This window comes from Lissotriton helveticus, chromosome 5_1 (genome assembly GCF_964261635.1).
Source record: "Lissotriton helveticus chromosome 5_1, aLisHel1.1, whole genome shotgun sequence".
Lineage (NCBI taxonomy): Eukaryota > Metazoa > Chordata > Amphibia > Caudata > Salamandridae > Lissotriton > Lissotriton helveticus.
Window position 1 is genome coordinate 1451134530 of NC_136065.1, and position 17908 is coordinate 1451152437.

At 43.2% G+C, this 17908-nt stretch overlaps 1 pseudogene across 1 annotated transcript in view; it reads right to left on the reverse strand.

Moving 5' to 3' along the window:
* Positions 1-652: 652 nt before the first annotated feature.
* The window catches only part of LOC144755475 (cytochrome P450 2A9-like), a 572487-nt pseudogene continuing 555231 nt past the window's right edge, over positions 653-17908 (reverse strand). The window contains exon 9 of the transcript XR_013594897.1: positions 653-1079. The product of XR_013594897.1 is annotated as a cytochrome P450 2A9-like (transcript). The remainder of the gene's footprint in view (positions 1080-17908) is intronic.

The window sequence follows — 17908 nt, forward strand, 5'->3', positions numbered from 1 at the left end:
ATAAAGAGGGAAAGAAGGAAAGAGAGAAAGAGATAAGTAAAGAGAGAAAGCAAGAATGAAAGAAGAAATACAAGAAAAGAAGAACAGAATTCAGAAAAGAGAACGAAGCAATGAAAGAAGGAAAGAAAGAAGGAAGATAAGAAAGAAAGAAAGAAAGAAGGAAGGAAAGAAACTAGGAAAGGAAGAAGGAATGAAAGAAAGGGAGAAAGAAAAAAGTAAAAAGTGGATAACTTAATACAGAAAAGTTTCACTTGGACACAATCTGGCATGCTATGATAACGCAGTCAGAAAAGCAAAACACCCTAAAGGAATTTCAACAGCATTGGCAGGCCGTGGAATTTACTAAAGATGGAATGTGCAGCAGAAGTGTCTTGCTATCATATCAGGCACTGAAGAGAAATAAAACAATAAAGTAAATATAAAGTAAAAACAAAACCACTGGCATTGCCTGGAACTAGCTTGTGTGCGGATGTGCTCTTTAGGCGAGGGCAAAATGCAATCACTCCAAGTGAAGGTAACCAGTTGATTAAGTGGGTGACCCACTACCCCATGCTAAATGCTGTAGTGGGTGAAAGCAAAATGTGAGTGACGCAAATAACAGATCAATGGATGAAGAGAAAGGATTGAAAGCATTTTATACCTATTTTAGTAAAATCAAAAGATCTTGTCTCAGATCCAGTCCCAAAAATGGCTTCTAATTATAGAAGAAAATGCAAGTAACTACACAGCAACCATTATCAAAACAAACGAGACATATAGGATAGCAGACAAAAAGCTTATATTGAGGCACATTGTACATAAAACTGAAGCATACGTTTTACAGGCAATTCTTGATGGAAGAACATGCTTGTTGATATTGAGTGGTTTTCCTTCGCTGATTAGAATGCCCCACCATTGTTAACGGGGGATTAATTGAATCTCATATTGCATTGGGTAGCTCATGAAACCATCCAACTGCGGTGTAAGGTCGATTTCCTTTAAATCACCTAGAAACTTTAGCTTGAAGTTCTGCAGGATTGCAGTGAGGTATATAAACAGTTCCATCGTAGCCATCCTTTCACCAACGCAAATCCGTTTTCCTGAAGCAACATAAGGCATGAGAAATAAATTATGTGCTTTTTTGTCACAAGAAGTGTTAAGTAAATACATCTTTACACAATCTAACAATCACTCCAAGGATTCCTGGAAGCCTTGTCAGTACATAACTGCATGTTTGAGTAAAAATGGGTGTCACAGAATAACATGAACGTGCACCTAGTGCTTTTAATGTCCCAGTAAATTCTAAATGTATAAATATATAGGCATTTAAGTGCTGGTCTTTGGCATAGGGACTGAGGCGCCTAGAGGGATGGATGGAGAATAACAAATCGAAATTGAATGAGACATCATTGAAGGCACCTTTCTGTCACCCCAAGATTTGACTTATCGCCTTTCGGAACGTTTTTTGTGCTAATTATATATATTGATTTTCAGTGGGAAATTTTTTTAACAAGAATAAATTCCCTCTTGTGATCGCCCATTCATATCGCACCATCAAAAGCTATATAGTTTTCACTAAAATGTTGGCAAATGTAAAACATTATTCAATGGGTGTTATTGTTTTTTGGGCAATGTATATCTTGCCTGCCCCTTTGAAGGTGGGAAAACCCTGGCTTTTCATGATAACTTGTGTGTTTCTAATAACGAAAATTCAGTGAGCGCTAAATTTGCCAAGCGTGTTTGTCCGTGTGAATGGTAGGGACTGGGCCCCCTTTTTCCGGGTCACAATCTGCGTGAGACCTAACATGGATTTGTGGCAGAGAGGATTGGACCCCATATGACTTAAAATCTATCTTTTCCCTGTTTTCAGATGGTGCCCTCATTACCCACACTTCCCTACAAGGTTTATGTCACCATTATTACTGTGCACAGTACTGCAGTAATTGTATTATGTTACAGTGGACAAAAGCTAATAGAGAAAGCTCCTATTGTTGTAGTGGAGTAGTGTGGCTCACTGGTTAGAGGCGGCAGAGGACGGCCCGGGACCAGGGTTCGATTCCCGACGCGGCAGGTTTCTGGACCAGGGTCAGCGGACTCGATAATTCTCTCGCCTCGGTGCCCACTCTGATCAGCGATCACACTCAGCAACTCTGGGCACTAGCTTGCCTCATCTTCACTAACGGCCCCACCAGACCGCCGGGGATGCCTGGTCTCACCCTGGAGATACCCATTAAGGGACCATCTCTCAGGGAAGCCAGGAAGGGTTTCGCAGCGGTCGAAGCGCGGAGGTACCCCTTCGGGAGTGATTCCAGCGCTATATAAGCACATAATTAATTAATTAATTAATTGTTCAACCTTGCAACGGGTGTAGAGAGCTGTAAAATACTGAAAATAGCTTGGGATAGTTGCTCAGTTATTGCATTTTTCTATGGCTACACCAGCACATCAGCTGGAGAGTGTTTGATGCTCCTCACCTCTCCAGACGACTTCTCATTATGCCCTAAAGTGATGGTACTCAAATTAGCATGTCCATTTCCAATATTCCTGTATCTGTTCAATTGAAATGTTGGCCTTGTTTGAGTGCTTTGACTATGGTGGCCTGCTGGATTAAGGAAAGCATCTTTAGCTCAACAATGACAAAACCGTGGTACTGTTTTTTGGCTAACAGTCAACCAGGTGCGCACTATCCTGGTGCACTCTTTAGATGAAACACTCCCCAGATCTTGTTGACTAAGCCAAAATCCTAGAGTATTACCATTTTTTCTCTAAACAAGTGAACCAGGAATCTTGCAATCACTACTGTCTTCTGAGAGTGCTTGGAAAAATCATCCCTCTACTACCAGTCTCAGCTAGGAGAACAGTGGTCCACTCTCTTATTGCATCGTGGCTGGACTATTGCACTTTCATCTACTTTGGAAATCCAGACTGGCCCACCCATCAGCTTCAGATTCTTCAAAATGTGTCAGATCATGAGAATTTCCCATCTGCCTCAGCTGTTCTATCCCGTTCAAAGACATTCACTGAAATCCCATCAAAAATGCCCTTAGCTTGGTACATAGAGAAGTTCACAACCTTGCACCCACCTATTTCAGCAATACATTTCCAATGTACCACTCTTTTACACTCTGCTCCTCTTTAACCATGCAAATGGTGGTCATTCATACCAACATAATCCCAGATGGGTGACTGCTCCATCTCGTACCTCGCTGCAAAACTTTGGAAAACCCGGTCTACTTCTCTTACTACAACCCCAAGCTCAGCTCTGTTTAGGAAAAAACTCAGAATCGAGGTAATTAATGAATGTTATCCCCTGTCTGCCCTTGTTCCGTTGTATTCCCCCTCTTCCTTATTAGTGCCAAAATTCCCTTAGGGGTATTTGCTGCTTGTACACATTGGTTAACATTACATTTCAGCATGAGCCATGCACCCATCAACTGCATCCTAGACGAGTGCAAGCAGAAGAGCACCTCCAACAGTAGAAGATAGAGTTAAGACTGGCTAATATAAATCCACAAGATGCCCAGCTGATAATACGGATTCCTCCTTCATTGCTGTTTCTTAGTAGAAAGAAGGAATGCTACTCTTTGAATAGACTGGCTTCCAGAAAAAGCTGAGTGAAGGCTCAGTTTCTAGGCTGCATATTGTATTTACACCTGCAGACAAAACCATAGAATATATGTACCAGTGGGCTACCATATGTTCAGTAGTTCACTTTCAACTTTGTGGGAGTTCGAAGCACCAGGATGGAGGAAGGATCAGACTGGGAGAAGAATACCTATCCAACAGGCTGCTGTCACACTTGTGGAGAAGGAAAGCAATGCATTGGCATAAAACATTAGGACATGCTTGGAATTCGGAGAGGGAGCTGTGGTCCAGCTTAAGAGCTCTGCTCTGTAGCTTACACCACAGAATAAGCTCACAACTTAAGATTGGCAGCTCTGATGTCTTATTGCTGAGAAGAAGAAATCATGAACCCAAAGGTATATAGGCGATGGTGAATTCCTTCAACCAAAGGTATAAAGGAGATAGTGATCTGGAGAGCTAAGCATTGCCATGCCCAGAAGTAAAAGTCTATCTTCTGCATCCTTCCATGACCCCATTGAGAGAAACCTGTTTTTAGTGGAATGTGAGATCCTATATTCTGACAAACAAGGGCCTAGGCACTTTTGGGGAGACCGCAGCGTATATTTTACTTTTGCAGGACATTGTCCATTGTTTTTGCCAGTCACCCCCATTCCAGGGGAATAAGCTGCATCTGCTCCTAGTCACCTCTTAAACATTTGATTGTGTGTTTACTTTATTTATAGAAAATGTCGCTGCTATCATAATTTTTTAAGTCGATCCTAGCGGCAGCATGCATGTGCTGCTCGCTCTGCGAGGCATGCTGTATTAGATTATGTCCTGGAAGCCCCGCCCACTCTCCGCCCATATTTCTAATTGATTTGTGTCATTGTCCTTCGTAAACGCTGGCTTCCGATTTATCATTAGGCTTGTTAGTTTTTTCTTGGTAGCGCCTTGTCTGCACTTGTTGCCCCCATAACAACTGGACCTTTTACTTTGCTTGTTACACAGTCTGCATTATAAGTCGGTGAGCACTATTTTGGTAATTGACACGAATGGGTACAATGGCCGCTGCTTTTTTGTATTTGCAGTGCACCCACACAGGACAAAGGCAGTCGCTTTTCTTATAAAGCGCTATGCCGCTTGAACTTGCATGCTGAGCGCGTCGTTGCTTCAGGGACACCACGCTCTATTTCATTAATTGTTTTTTAGCTTTAATACTGAGCGCTGAGCCCTCTTCAGAGACACTGCACTCTGTCTCTTTTTTTTATTTTTTACTTTAAAAGTGAGCACGGCACCCACTTAATGGACTCTGCGTTCCTAAATAGGTATCGCTTTTGCAAATTTTGAACTATTGGTATTGTAAACGACAATGCCTTTTAATATTATTAAAGTCATTAACAGTTACAATGCCAATAGCTAAATATTTCGCAATTGCGAGACCTATTGCATTGTAAATGCTTCTAATGGAAGTGCATTAGATTATCTGTGAGTGGACATTTGTGGTGCTAGACTTACTGCAAGACCGGGCTGGAGTACAGCTACTACTGTTTTGTGAGATGTTTGGTTGTAGGAAGTTTGGACGTGAAGTTTGTGAACAGCAAAGATTTTGCTCTTTTGTAGGTAGAGGTTTTTAGTAGCCTGTCCCACCCAAAACCCCTCCTTGTCCCTCCCATAAACCTATCTTACTCCACCTGAAACCCATACCATTTAGTAGTAAAGATTCCATATTACCTCCTCAACCCTCTTCTTGTACCACTACTTACTATATGATGTGTTTTGCCTCCCCATGCATCACATGAGTTAGCTGGAGCCAATCAAAAAAGTGGAAAAAGCACTCCTCCCTCTATCTCCATATCTCTCCTAAGAAGGTAGTAATAAAATGAAATAGAGCCCACAACACCTTCTTTGCTTACCCAAGCTCTACAAAGGGAATACAGGCTGTGAAGGGACGAGAAGAAGGGTAATCCGAGTAATGAATATTACTGGTAAGTAATTGAATCATTTACCAGCCACTACCCTATGTCTCTTCCACATTTTATACCAAAAATAGGTGTATGTATGCATTGCTCTCCACACAGGTGGCAGAGATCTCAGCACAGAAAAAAACATGTGGTGGATGTGGAAGTCTCAGTAGGTAGATTTTTGAGCTGCATTTTGTAGTACTTTAGAAATACTTCTAAATCATAACACAAAATGCAGTTTGTGAATCTTGATAATAGAATTTCAGGACAGACTATTGAAATGTAATTATTTTATTATGCACCAATTCAAATTCTCTTGTCAATGCACCATTGAAATTATTAAATAGATATATGGGAATTATCGAGGATGTATAGTAAATAATGTAAATAATGTATAAAGCATCATCAAATGTTGAATCATGAATTAGTTGTGTCTAGGTTATCAGGAAAGAACCATGTATACCAGAATGTGAATGTGCATAGTTAGAGGTTGTCATCTTGCTGATTCCAGTCTTCAACTCTCTCTGTCTATAACTGTGGCAAGGCGGAGAGTGATATGCAGTGTCACTGTTTTCTATCTTATCCAATTCCCCCTTTCCTGCCTCTACTATCACATTCCATATAGTGCGTGGTCAGAACGGGTTGTGGAGCACGAAAGAGTGCATTGTTCCCATGGGATCCAGTGTGCAAAGTAAGCACCATCTGACAGTATCAGCACTGGTTGAGCAGATGGAGGCCAAGACTGTATGTAAGAGTTGCAGCCAAGACCAGTTAGATACACTTTAATTGGCTCAGACACTCCTCGCTGTAGGAGTCCCCTGAAATGACTCTGTGGTTCCATCCCTGACAGTGTGTCTGCAGAAATAAACAGACACACTGCAAAACAAGAGTGCACAAAGGAAGAGATGGCTACTCAGGCATTTGATCTGCATGAACAGTGTGAGCAAGGATCAAGTTGAATAGAGATAACATACACACATAATTGACCTTTTCATAAATGTCATGTAAAGCAATATTGTTGCTAGGGATGCTGAATCGCCTGTACCACTAATGAGATGGTGAGTGACTATACCTTGAATGCATCTGGTGAGTGGCAGTCCCAAATAAATGCTTTTGTTAAAATGACAGAAATAGGATGGGGGGGCATGCATGGGGTAATGGTTTGGTGGGCTGAGAGGAATCCGTGGATCACATTCCTATTTAAAGTGTAATCATGTTTTAAGATGATCACCAAATTCACCACCAGACAGTGATCTTAAAATGATTATACTGTTCGGCCCACATCAGCTGCTGTCAAGAGGAGGGCTGTTGGTACAGCCTGCTCTCTTGAAGCCTACAACTGGTGGAGTGAAGGATTCTATATCCTTGGCTTCGCTCCTCGTCGGCGGTGGTGCTCTAGTTGGCCCTAACCTCCAGCAACCGACTCAGAACCCTGAGAGGACCCATTTTGTACTCAAATATAGTGCTAAACAACATATTTGCTCTTCACATAATTACGGTTGCTTTTGGACAATTTCGCCTAACCATTTCATAATTTTGCAAAAGCAAATGTTGCACAAAACTAGATAAAAGATGTAGGGAAATAGCTAACCTAAAAAAATCAGTTTTCTTGGCAGGCCCATTGTAGTTTCCGTAAATTCTGTTGTAGAATATCCAGCAAATTATTCTGATTGGCTTCTGAAATCTTTGGTACAGATGGCACCTACATTTCTCCACTATTCTACAGCAGTAACTAAATTAATTGAGGAGAGTTACCTTTTAGTCAAATGCAAAAGATACTTGTAACATTCAACGCTGAGACATTAAATACTACCAATCCGGAGGCTGTAGGCACGGTACATAATATAGAAATGTCCAGATGCATGCCAAAATCCGCATGCTGTGCTCTGAGTTTAAAAAGGAATGTGCGGAAATAGCGTTGACAAAAACATGTTTATTCACAAGAACATATTGCATGAGCGGAAGCAAGCACCATTGATAGGATACATAGTCAGACACTAGCTCTGTGAATGTGTAGATGGACTTTTTAAAGCACAAACAAATTACTTCTTCTACTACAATATTGAGAAAGTATTTAATTCGGGAGTCAGTGCGTGTCAGGTAATCTATAGGAAAACGCTGTACTGCAATACTAAATAAATTCAATAACTCGCTTTATCAGTCCTTCGTGTTAGATTTTCAAAACCTATTTCATGACAGAGTTTCTAGATCTTGCAGTCCGTGAAAATAATAGGCCACTTAAAAGTGTTTTAACCTTGAAACCACTGTTAGAAGCACTCTGCAGTACTGCAAGAGCCATCCCCTCAAAAAGCATTCGAAAACATTACCTGCTTGTCAATTTCTTTGCTTAAGAAAGGCTTTGAATTCCAAGCTGAGGCACTAAAAGATAACATTGTCGACTGGCTATGCAACAAAAGTTATCAAGTACATGTCTAGGAGAGTTTGGAACAGTATATTATTATAGATGTTGCCTTCCCTCATATAGCAATAAACTAATCAAGAGCTTCTAAAGACAATGACATCTGATAGAATTTCTTAATGACTGAATTAATATACATTTTAAGGCATTGTTTTGTAGGAATCTATGACATAATATCACAGACAGAATATAGACATACAAAAATATCGACACAAAAATATCGAAATCAAAAATATCGGAGTTCTATATACATAAAGGTAAGTACAAAAATATAGAAAAAAATATATAGTAGTACAAAATTATCAAAGTTAAAAATATCGTTTTTTTAAATGTATTAATAATAATGTAAAAATAATTTAAAAATACATATTATTTAGAAAATTATAAATATAAACATTAAAACATATTTAAAAAATAATAACTAATACATACACATTTAAAATAAATTAAAAACTACATATAAATTAATATATTTACCTACTCTACATGTTGCAACAGTAGGAAAAGCGTTGGATAGCGTAGGGGTAAAAATTACTATTCCCACTCCAGAGAGTGCAACAGTAGGGAAAGCGTTGGATAGCGTAGGGGTAAAAATTACTATTCCCACTCCAGAGGGTGCAACAGTAGGGAAATCGTTGGATAGCGTAGGGGTAAAAATTACTATTCCCACTCCAGAGAGTGCAACAGTAGGGAAAGCGTTGGATAGCGTAGGGGTAAAAATTACTATTCCCACTCCAGAGAGTGCAACAGTAGGGAAAGGGTTGGATAGCGTAGGGGTAAAAATTACTATTCCCACTCCAGAGGGTGCAACAGTAGGGAAAGCGTTGGATAGCGTAGGGGTAAAAATTACTATTCCCACTCCAGAGAGTGCAACAGTAGGGAAAGCGTTGGATAGCGTAGGGGTAAAAATTACTATTCCCACTCCAGAGAGTGCAACAGTAGGGAAAGCGTTGGATAGCGTAGGGGTAAAAATTACTATTCCCACTCCAAAGGGTGCAACAGTAGGGAACGCGTTGGATAGCGTAGGAGTAAAAATTACTATACCCACTCCAAAGGGTGCAACAGTAGGGAAAGCGTTGTATAGCGTAGGGGCAAAAATTACTATTCCCACTCCAAAGGGTGCAACAGAAGGGAAAACGTTGGATAGCGTAGGGGTAAAAATTACTATTCCCACTCCAGAGGGTGCAACAGTAGGGAAAGCGTTGGATAACGTAGGGGTAAAAATGACTATTCCCACTCCAGAGAGTGCAACAGTAGGGAAAGCGTTGGTTAGCGTAGGGGTAAAAATTATTGTTCCCACTCCAGAGGGTGCAACAGTAGGGAAAGCGTTGGATAGTATAGGGGTAAAAATTACTATTCCCACTCCAGAGAGTGCAACAGTAGGGAAAGCGTTGGATAGCGTAGGGGTAAAAATTACTATTCCCATTACAGAGAGTGCAACAGTAGGGAAAGCGTTGGATAGCGTAGGGATAAAAATTACTATTCCCACTCCAGAGAGTGCAACACTAGGGAAAGGGATGGATAGCGTAGGGGTAAAAATTACTATTCCCACTACAGAGGGTGCAACAGTAGGGAAAGCGTTGGATAGCGTAGGGGTAAAAATTACTATTCCCACTCCAGAGAGTGCAACAGTAGGGAAAGCGTTGGATAGCGTAGGGGTAAAAATTACTATTCCCACTCCAAAGGGTGCAACAGTGGGGAAAGCGTTGGATAGGGTAGGGGTAAAAATTACTATTCCCACTCCAAAGGCTGCAACAGTAGGGAAAGCGTTAGATAGCGTAGGGGTAAAAATTACTATTCCCACTCCAGAGGGTGCAATAGTAGGGAAAGCGTTGGATAGTGTAGGGGTAAAAATTACTATTCCCACTCCAGAGGGTGCAACAGTAGGGAAAGTGTTGGATAGTGTAGGGGTAAAAATTACTATTCCCACTCCAGAGAGTCCAACAGTAGGGAAAGCGTTGGATAGCGTAGGGGTAACAATTACTATTCCCACTCCAGAGAGTGCAACAGTAGGGAAAGCGTTGGATAGCGTAGGGGTAAAAATTACTATTCCCACTCCAGAGAGTGCAACAGTAGGGAAAGGGATGGATAGCGTAGGGGTAAAAATTACTATTCCCACTACAGAGGGTGCAACAGTAGGGAAAGCGTTGGATAGCGTAGGGGTAAAAATTACTATTCCCACTCCAGAGAGTGCAACAGTAGGGAAAGCTTTGGATAGCGTAGGGGTAAAAATGACTATTCCCACTCCAAAGGGTGCAACAGAAGGGAAAACGTTGGATAGCGTAGGGGTAAAAATTACTATTCCCACTCCAGAGGGTGCAACAGTAGGGAAAGCGTTGGATAACGTAGGGGTAAAAATTACTATTCCCACTCCAGAGAGTGCAACAGTAGGGAAAGCGTTGGTTAGCGTAGGGGTAAAAATTACTGTTCCCACTCCAGAGGGTGCAACAGTAGGGAAAGCGTTGGATAGCATAGGGGTAAAAATTACTATTCCCACTCCAAAGGGTTCAACAGTGGGGAAAGCGTTGGATAGGGTAGGAGTAAAAATTTACTATTCCCACTCCAAAGGCTGCAATAGTAGGGAAAGCGTTAGATAGCGTAGGGGTAAAAATTACTATTCCCACTCCAGAGGGTGCAATAGTAGGGAAAGCGTTGGATAGCATAGGGGTAAAAATTACTATTCCCAGTCCAAAGGGTGCAAAAGTGGTGAAAGCGTTGGATAGCGTAGGGGTAAAAATTACTATTCCCACTCCAAAGGGTGCAACAGTAGGGAAAGTGTTGGATAGCGTAGGGGTAAAAATTACTATTCCCACTCCAGAGGGTGCAACAGTAGGGAAAGCGTTGGATATCGTAGGGGTAAAAATAACTGTTCCCACTCCAGAGGGTGCAACCGTAGGGAAAGCGTTGGATAGCATGGGGGTAACAATTACTTCCCACACTACTCCCCCTTTAACACACAACACACTACACATACAAAAAACCACAATTAATATAAATATGAATTAATAAATTAATAACAATTAATATTAAATTGATGTAATTATAAATTAGCTAATCAACACATATTAATTACCAATTAATATGTAATTACCAATTAATTAACAAGATATTTACAAAAATAAACAATATTTATTAATACATTATTTATAATTAATATTATGAAATAATTAAAAAACAATTACCAATTAATTAATTAACAATCAATTAACAATAAATACCAATAAATAAATACAATCTCTTTAATTAATTTAATTTATTTAATTATGTCACACCCCATTCCCCTATAAACACACAACCCACTACACATAAATAAATCACATAAAAAATGTAATTGTCATTTAATCACTTAATAATAATTAATTACCAATTAATTATTAATTAGCTAGAACAAAAAATTTAAAATATTAGTACATTAATTTAATTAACTAATTAATAATAATTAATTACCAATTAATTATTAATTAACAATAACAAAAAATAATAAATACTACTACATTAACTCTAATTAATTTAATTAACTAATTAATAATAATTAATTACCAATTAATTATTAATTAATAATTATTTATTAATCAAAAATATTTTTAAAACATATTAATCAATTAATTATAATTAAATTACTTCCCGCCCCATTCCCCTATAAACCCACAACCCGCTCTGATACTAAAACGCAAAATGTAAACAAAATTACTAATTCTAAACATACATTAAAAAACATGTTTACCAAACATATAAAGAACATAATAAAATACATAGCACTAAACAAATATTCGATATTAGTAACATACATACCTTAATATCGATATTCTGTCTATCGTTATTATTGCACATCGATATTCTATACCATCGAAATTAAAACATCGATATTATTGTATATCGATATTTTAATTTCCATATTTTGTCTATCTACCGTTTTGTAGAATAAGAGCAGTGTTGAAACTTACCCCACCCTGATAAAGACCACAGGAGCAGGCCACTTGAGCTGATGGGCTGCACTGCTTATGTTGCAGCCCCTTTCAATGCAATACTAACCAGACATTTGATGCTGTCTTCAGAAGAATCGAAATTTGCCTAGCTAATGTAAATGTAAAGTTTCAATTCTATTAAGGACACGGAGGCGAGGATTATGCTTTTGTTTCTCCGCTATTTATTACAATACCAAAACACAGCAGCCTCAGAAAAGCTTATAAAGGAAAAAAATGCTTATATCACAACATAATAAAGCATTATCCATAACATAGTCCACAAAACAAAAGTCTCTTGAACTACGACTCCCATCATTCCAACGAGGATGATATCCAATGAGTCCTTCCTTATGTGGAGAAGTGTGGCTCAATGGTTAGAGCGGCAGACTCTGATGCAGAGGTCTGGCCCGGGACCAGGGTTCGATTCCCGCCTCGGCGGGTCTTGGGCTCAATTTCCCCGGACCTGATAATTCTCGCCTCGGTGCCTAGTCTAATCATGGGTCCCACTCTGTGACTCTGGGCAATAGCTTGCTTAATCTCCACAACGGCCCCAGCAGCGCTGTGGATGCCTGGCTTCACCTTGGGGGTGCCCAGGAGTGGACATTTCACAGGAAAGCCAGGATGGGTTCCGCAGCGGTATGAATACAGCACTATGAGGCCTCCGGGTAGAAGTGCGCTATATAAAATACAAACATTTACATTTACTTCCATTATGTCCATGACCAGTAGATAAGGAGTCCCCTCTCAGTGTTCCTCCTCTTTCTTCGCGCGAATCACGCTCTCAGGTCATTAGTCTGCCTTGGAACCATCATTTCCTAGCAGGAAGAAACAACAGCGTAAGCGGTGTAACAGAAGACCAATCGTCGTACCAACGCATTACACAACAACATGAATTACGACTCAATGTCAGGTTAAAACCATGAAAACCTAGTTACTTACTGACATACGGGCGGGACGTAGCTTGTCGACGTCATGGGTGGGATAAACCTCGCCTCCGTGTCCTTAATAGAATTGAAACTTACCCTTACATTAGCTAGGCAAATTTCGATTCTATGGCAGGACCGGAGGCTCAGATTATGCTAGTTCAAAGCTTACTTACCACCAAATGAGCAATATCCACCACAGGCTTAAAATGAAACCTCTTAAAGGTGGAATCCGAGGACCAGTCAGCGGCCCGCATTAAATCCTCCAAACGAGCTCCCGCTGTGAAAGCCTTAGAGGCCATGGCCCCCCTGGCAGAGTGAGCTCCAAAACGCTTGGTATCAATACCTGCCTCTTGCATGACCCAGCGCACCCACCTGGCTATAGTGGGGGAGGAGACCGCATGGTGTGGTTTTCGTAAGGCAATCAACAATTGTCTTTCGCCCGGAGGGCGAATGTCCCAAGTCACCTCTTCATAGGCTTTCAGACACTGAACAACACACAACTTCGGAACATCCACGAAAGCCGGATAAGAAATAGTCTTTGAGGCCGACTTCATGCGGTGACCAATCGTAAAGGTGACACAATCCGGTGAAAAAACACGTGCTGAGACATCCAAGGCCCGCACATCGGACATTCTTTGACAGGACACTAAGCACAAAAGCATCGCTAACTTAGCCGAGAGCTCTTTGAAAGACAGGCACCTATTAGGTTCCCAAGAGAGAAGAAGGTTCAACACCACATTGACGTCCCAGAGGACGGAGTACCTCGGTCCCGGAGGCAACGACAACCGGATTCCCCGCAGAAGGCGACACACAAAAGGATGTACCCCACTGGTGAGCCATCAACTGGTTGGTGTGCAGCTGAGATGGCAGAACGCATAGCGTTAATCGTGCGGTATGCAAAACCTTTCGTGGCCAATTCCAGCAGAAAATTCAGGACGGGAACAACTCCCGCGACCAGGGGATCCAAACCCCGTCGAAGACACCAACGTACCCACTTAGTCCAAGCGGACTTGTAGCGCTTCGACGTACTGACTGCCCAGGCTTTGGACAAGAGTCCCTCAGCCAATCTCGAAAGGCCCGGGAGCGACCAACGTCTCCGGAAAGCCTCCATGCCATGAGACGGAGAGAACCCTGAGCGATAAGATGATTCGGTTATCGATCCGGATTGAGAAGCAGGTGTGGAAGCCGGGGGAGTAGGATTGGAAAATCCCAAGAAAGTTCCAGAAGAACTGGAAACCAAACTTGGTACCTCCAGAGCGGTGTCATCAAAACCAGCTCCTCCACCTGCCGGCGGACCTGAGCCGCCGTCCGCATCACCATCGCAAGAGGGGGAAACGCAAAGGGCTTCTCCTGACTCCAGCGGATCCGGCCTCCAGCTGAAGAACCTCGGAAGTTGATGGTCCAAACGGGACGCAAACAAGTCCACCGAAAAAAGACCCACAGACCGTGCAACCACCGAAAAAACCTGAACGTCCAACATCCACAGACTGGAATCCCAAAGATACCGGGAGTGCCAATCCACTATCTGGTTGGCTCGACCCGGCAGATATTCCGCCGTCACTGATACGTGATGGTCCAGACAGTAATCCCAAAACTCCTTCGCCAAATTCGCCAGAGCGCGGGAACCTCCTAGATGATTCACGTATCGAACCGCGGACACATTGTCCATTTTCAACAGAACACACGACCTCGCAGAGTCTCCTGCCCAGCAGCGTACTGCAAACGAACCCGCCAGAAGCTCCAGACAGTTGATATGCAACTTCTGTTCTTCTAGCGACCAGGTGCCGCCTGTGGAAAAATCTCCACAGCGTGCTCCCCAACCGACTCTGCTGGCGTCGGACTCGATAATGAGGTCCGGAGCTGACCCGAAAATTGCTCGGCCATTCCAGGCCTCCATGTGTGACAGCCACCACGACATTTCGGCCTTCACCTACTCCGAGAGGGGAACCGACTGATCGTAAGACATGCCCCTGCGCAGATGGTACGCCTTGAGGCGCTGAAGGGCCCTGTAATGAAGCGGGCCTGGAAAGATAGCCTGGATCGAGGACGACAGAAGGCCCACCATCCTGGCGACGTGCCGCAAGGATGTGTGAGACTTGGTCACAGTCTGACGCAAGACATGTCTGATCTTGGACAACTTCTGCGACGGGAGGCTGAGAGAAGCGTCGACGGAGTCTATGACGAACTCCAAGAACTCCACTCTCTGAGAAGGAGCGAGGACCGACTTGACCCATTGATGATAAAACCGAGCTTCTGAAGCAAAGCCACTGTCTGGCGCAGCTGAAAAAGTAACTTGTCCGGACACTGGGCCTTTTGCAAAATGTCGTCCAAATAGACGATCATGCGAATACCCTGCCCTCACAGGAACTCCACCACGGGGTGCAGCACTTTTGTGAAACACCACGGGCCGAGGAGAGACCGAACGGGAGGGCAGTAAACTCGAACACCTGCCCCTTCCAGAGGAACTGAAGGAAACGACAATGAGGCGGGTAGATCGGAACCACAAGGTAAGCTTCCTTGAGGTCCAGCCGTACCAACCAATCTCGCGGGAGGAGGATGTCTCGAAGAAGAGGAATCCCCTCCATCTTGAAATGACGGTAGATCAACCAACCGTTGAATTCCTTCAGGTTGATCACCGGTCGGCGCCCACCACCGGGCTTGTCGACTAAAAACAGATTGATGAGGAAACCTGAAGGGTGCCGAGTTGAGCGACGAATGGCCCCTTTGCGGAGGAGCTCCGAGACCTCTTCGTCTATCAACTGAGCGTCGGCCATTGAAAAGGCTATAGGACGGGGGGTACCCACCTGAGAGGGTTGGTCGTAAAATTCGATATGGAACCCGCGGACGGTTTGTAGCACCCAAGCGTCCGCTGTAAGTTCCTCCCATGCCCCCAGAAATGCCGCCAAACGGCCACCAATTCGAACCTGCTCCGCAGGAATAACACTGACCTGCTGAGTTATTGGTGCCGGGATTCTTCCTGAAGCCTCGTCCTCCGAAACGCAGGCCTCTTGTAGGGTAGAAGGAGTTGAAATTGGCTGAGGTGTTGTACTGCCCTCGCCCGGAGGCTTGCCCTCTATTGCCGGTGGGATGACCACCGCGGCCGGTCGCGCGGCGCCCACCGCGACCGGCCCCTTGGGAGAAACGCTGCTGGAAGACGCTCTTAATACTCTTCTGGGCTTTATCCAGCGAGGTGAAAGTCGAAACGAACTTGCCCAGTTCCTTAATGAACGGCTCTCCAAAGAGCCCGCCCTGGGCAACCGCTCCCGCCTCCGAGGAGGCCAGGTCCCCTAACTTCGGGTCCAGTTTAATTAAAAACGACCGTCGACGCTCGGTCAAGATGTGGTAAATAAATAAATAATACCCTATTTTTGACTAGACATATATCATAACAGATAGCTCAATAAATAAGAGTCAAGATTCGAGGTAGTAGGAGTTTTGCAGGTTTAATACAGCATAAGGACAGGAACAGGACAACCTGCATAGGAATAGGATGACAGGGTGACAGGGCCCAGCAGCTGCTGGGGCTGGATCTGGGATGAGCGCGCTGACTTTTAATAACAATACATGAGCATATATACATAACGCAAACACATAGCATTACATTGCAGTAGGCGTAGCAGTGGGTGGAGCAATAGGTGTGACGCGTAGCAGTCGCGAAAGATAAAGGCAAAAGTAGGTGTAACTGGGCGTATACATAGACATGTGGTGCAGACGTAACAGGATATGTCATGAATGGGGCGGAAACCATGGAGGGGGCTACCTGAGGAGCCGGGACCTCTAACCTGATGGTGCGCGCAAACTAGCAATGACGTATCACTAGGAGAAGCTGGGGGCTATGAACTCTGTGCTAGGAGCAGAGACTGAAGTCTGGAGGGTCAGGGCGACATGTACCTAAACAGTATCTAGTATCTGATGTTTAGGGAACATGTTGATATGAACTAGAAGTTAGGAGGGGAAAGGCTAACTTGATTCTAAGACTGGACCATGCATTATTCTACATGTAGTGCGTGATGAAGAATATGAAATGACCATTAAATGCAGTATTTCTCTAACGTAGAGACGTGAAGGCTAGACAATGACGGAAACTATTGATGCAGTTCAGTAGCTTAGGAATGCAGAGAAGGAGGACCGAACTGATAACTGGAATCATAACATATTCTTGGCAGACTCAGAGACTGAGCCAGGCTGGGCCGGGCACTGCGGGGCAGGAAGTAAGTGAAGGGTCGAGGATACAGGTGGGGGCTGTATCCCTCCTCAGCGAGGCTTCAGGAGACAGGAGCTGAATCTGGTGTCCGGGCCCTTTTGAGGCCTAGAAACGGGGACTTTATAATAGAATAACGTGCACACTGAGAAACGTGGCAACGTAGCTTTACATAGGCCTGATATTCGTAGTATTCACGAGGACTGGAAACTGGCATACTAGAGGGGGACACAACTGTAATTGCGTCATTAATCAGACATGGGGAATGCATATGCATATTTAATCATGCACACATAACATATGATGGATGACACGTAGGGACACAGAACATGGCAAAATTTACTTTTCCACATTCCCTCCTTGTCACTACGTTTCCATCAGGAAACATCAATATTCATGATACCATCTATCATTTCATACAGTATCATTTGCTCGTCTCGAATTATCCTGGAACGGGATTTAGAACTGGGCTTGGGACTAGGAATACAAGAGGTAGCACAAATGCCGCAAATCGCAGGGCCACATTGTATACAGAGGCAGCAGCTGAATATGATCGCTACTGCAATACCTAGAAAGGACAATATTTTCCATCCCCATGCGGAAATTATATTCCAGAACCAACCGGACCATGTCCAGGTGCCTGGATCTTGGTGGATCAGATGGGCAATTTTATGGAGTCTGGTTATAGCTGAATAAACAGACGGCGCGTTATTTGGAATAAAAATGCAGCAACTAGATCCGATGACTCTACAGGCCCCGCCCCTATCGGCCAGTATGACGTCAAGGACGAGACGATTTTGCAAAACGACAAATCTCATAGCAGATTGCTCTTCAGTTAAGTTACCTAGAGCAGAGGCAGTCTCGTTTATTACAGCTTCAAGGGTTCTGGTTAA